This window comes from Engraulis encrasicolus, chromosome 7 (genome assembly GCF_034702125.1).
Source record: "Engraulis encrasicolus isolate BLACKSEA-1 chromosome 7, IST_EnEncr_1.0, whole genome shotgun sequence".
Taxonomy (NCBI): Eukaryota; Metazoa; Chordata; class Actinopteri; order Clupeiformes; family Engraulidae; genus Engraulis; species Engraulis encrasicolus.
Genome location: NC_085863.1, coordinates 23,664,222 through 23,668,198, shown reverse-complemented (window position 1 = coordinate 23,668,198; position 3,977 = coordinate 23,664,222).

Sequence of the window (3,977 nt, the reverse complement as noted above, 5' to 3'; positions counted from 1 at the left end):
CTCCAACCATGTTAGGATTTCCGTTGGATGCTACAATAACTATAAATGACTGCAAAATAAAATTGGGAGGTCTGTTTCCAGCTTCAGTTTCACATTTAAGTAGGTTCCACCAATGGCTCACCATACTGCTTTTAGACAAGTGCACTTCGCTAGACTAGTGTACTACTCAGTCTATTCTTTCCAATGACCAGGACCTTCTTCTCTGTCCTGTGTGTCAATTATGGCCCCATTTACTGTAAAGGGCCATTTTTCCCTCTCCTTTGAGCTCATTGGTTGATTGGTTCTGAGCTCCACCAATAGCCTCCAGCCCTCTTCATCTATCGGTTCCATGTGTATATACTGAATACTAACCCCGCCCAGTTGGGCCCTTGCCATACTGTCAGACATTTTTGTGTTCAATAAAGGTTACAAAAATAGACCTTGCTTTCTGTCATTTTTTAATAATGATGTGCTGAAGATGATGATGTGGGTTTGATTTTGAGATGTTGACTTTTCTTTCAAGGTCCACCTTGCTGATTCAAGACAAGTCCAACTGTGATTTCAGAATTTCAACTCTCTTCTCCTAACTCAAACGTTGACCCATTTTACAGAGCACGGTAGTCAGCCGCTATCTTGCTGTGTTGCTCTGGTCTCTACATAGCTCAGAAAATGTAACATTTTTACATTTTACAGTAACATATCTTAGAGCGTGTAACCAGTCGCATTCTTAACCCTTTTAATGCCAATGTTATTTTGGTGAAAATGCTCGATTTGGGCATCACATATTCAACAGGCTGTGGCTGGACAGGGGTAACAGATAGAGCCTAACTGTAAATTACAAAAATGTTGAGGAAGACCCAAAGTTTATTTTGGGAGTAAATATGCATACCTAATTAGCATATTATGACGTCATATGGGGCGGCCATTTTTAATTTTTAATTAGTAATGGAAAATATTGATAATTTTCAATAGATTTTCAATAGATTATTGAATTTATTTAGAAATATGTGGCATCCCATTACTGTCATGTTGTGCACATACATTATGGTCAAGTAAAAAAGTAGTTTTAAGCCTAACATATAGTAAATATTGTAACTAATATTGTAATAATAATAACTAGCAAGAAACGGAATAACTGGGAGGTTGTTGCCTGGAGTGCCAAAAGTGTTTGCATCTACCTGTGACTTTTTAGTCTGTGAAAACCTTTCTCAGACAGGGTAAGCACACATATTCAGTACACATATATGCCTATATAGCCTATTTTACTACACCTGTGACCTATATAGGCTACTGTAGGCCATTTGGATAAGGCGCAGGGGCAATGACCCCTGTATGCATAGGATCATCCTGGATGATCATCAGCATAGCTCAGTGAATGAATGTTACAGATTGTCACTTTTCACAGAACTAATGGGCACAGTGTCAAGATAATGGGCATAAAAAAGGCCTAATTTGTATCATGAGGTGTACCCTTGTGAAATCAGTTTCAGGAAAAGGGGTGGAGAGGCGGAGCAAATCAGCATCACCTCTCCTGTTATCTCAGCTCTATTGACTTATAAACTGCTTCTATTCATTTTGGTATCATAGGCTACTGTTAGGCATACAGACATGGATCGAAAGTACACACAGCCCAATTAGGCCGACGTTGTCACGTTATAGTAGGCCTATACTTTATAAGTAACACCTAAAGTCGGCTATCTGAAGGCGATTAGAAGCGGCACCATCTCCCCTCACGCATAGCGCAGCGCTTTCCTCTCCAGTCTCTCCGGTTCCGCCCCCTCTTCCATGCTGCTTTAGTGACATGACAAACTCTAATAAAGACAGTCCAACCACGGCGACCAGCCCAGTTTTCAACAAGTCTAAAATATTCGTGTTATAGGGTAGCCTATGTGTCTTCATTTCGCCGTGCGCAACGGTAAAAAAAAAACAAAAAAAACGCGGATATTTCCCCAAGCCATGTATCGAATTTCTACGGGATGTACAACGTCTAACAGGATAATCCATTACTTTTTGTAGCAGTGGTTTTCCTTACGGTCTTTCATAGAGGGAAATGACATACGTTATCTTTATGTTTTAGCTTTTTTGCCTAGGCCTACTCCAGCTTAGGGGAAGACGCACGTCAAAGTTCACCACCAAGTGAAATATAGCCTATTTCGATGAACACATGATGACTGCAATCACTTTAGGGGCGACATATGGCATTGTATTGCATATAAAACGCACGACATAGAAATAGTGGTTGCCTATTTAGAGGTTTATTCAGTGAAATTACGCATATCGCCCTGTGGGTTTGGATGACAATAAACGCTTCTCGCATGTTCTAAGGAAATCCCCCGTAACCATTTACAAGTCGCCAAGCAAACACATTCTCACAACCCCGCAAATGTTCATTAGTTTGTGTTCAGGATCATGTTTCCTAGGTCTACACCGTGTTTCTGTGTTTGACAGGGGAGGTCCCAAACAGCCGATTGATCGTCTGTGTTGCAATCTCAGCAGCAACATCTTTTTTCTTATAATAATGGCTGCAATTACTTGAGGGGCGAAATACGCAATTGCATTGCACACAAAACATCATGACAAGTTGTCGTCTGGGGGCAGGCCAACTTGCTTCAGATTTATTCAGTGAATGAAACCAGTCGCATGCGTTCAGCTCGCCTGGAACAGGACTTCGCCTTCGCGTCGCGTGTGTTCAAATGGGAACTCCCCTAGTCTCCAAACAAACCTCTTCTCTCAATCCCGAAACTTTCCATTGAGTTATGGTTAGGATCAGTTATGTTTGTAAAACTGTTTATGTATGTAAAACTGACGCGATGTTTCCCTGTGTTTGGCAAGGGGATCTATTTCACTGCCTATTCGAATTGGCTGTTCTTCTCTGTAGCCACGGCTAAGCTAGCAATAGGAGACGCATTGTCTAAGGCCATATTATAAATGTCTACACATATACAATCAACTTGTGAGAAAATATAATGTCACTAAACATAAACCACAAAGACAAATTGCATTTAGAATGTATTTGGGCTTGAATTAGAGGAAATTATGTGCACAATCTCACAACGCCGATCCTCCTTTGTTTTGAAATAGTGACTTGCAACGCAACTTCCGCGTCTGGGTTTTCAGATGGAAATTACTCGAAAAAAATGCACTAAGAGGGGTCGAAATTCTTAGAAAGGATTGAAGTACCACATGTCTGCCACCCAGTGGAAAGGAGTATGGACAAGATTTTACACTCTATTCGACGTGACAGCCCACCTAATTCAATACCGCGACCTGTTAGCCTAGCGCAGCCAGACCCGTACAGCAAAAAGCTGTACCAGGGTCTAGGAGAGCTGGGCAGCAGTGTGGGCGGGATAAACGGTTGCTTCAGCACTCAACGTCACGCAATTGGATGGCAAACAACCAATCCCCACACACTTCTGTGTAGCGTCACAGCTGTCTCGTACACGCGACACGCCCCTTTGTAGTTGAAGCGGCAATTTCGAGCCGTCGTAGCAGTGAATTCGTGTGATGACCACAGCCACAAACAAGTTTCCTAATAAATCGTGTTTTCACTTATACAGTTCAAAAATGCATCGTTTTCAACCACATGGCCCTCCTTGATCAATCAGCGAAATGTCGAGCAATTTGGGGCTTGTTAAATGGTTATATTTATGATTGTTGTCAACATGGCATGTTCGGTGTTAGCTAGCTAGCTGTATACCCATAACTAATACATGGCTAGCCGCTAGGTCGGTAGACCAGGTGTCATTCCCATCTATTTAGTAAGCTACTTAGAGACTTTCAAAGCTCACAAATGTCACGTTTTTAATTACGTGGATCTTATTAGAATTTGGGGCAGACATATAATACAAGGCTGGATACCTAGCTCTGCTATTGACGACAGGTTAGCTAGCCACTAGCGAGGGCCTCTTTGTAGGTGTAGCAGCAACTTCCAGCCGTCGTAGCAGTGAATTCGTCATTCTGTCATTCTGTGATGACCACAGCCACAAACATGTTTCCTA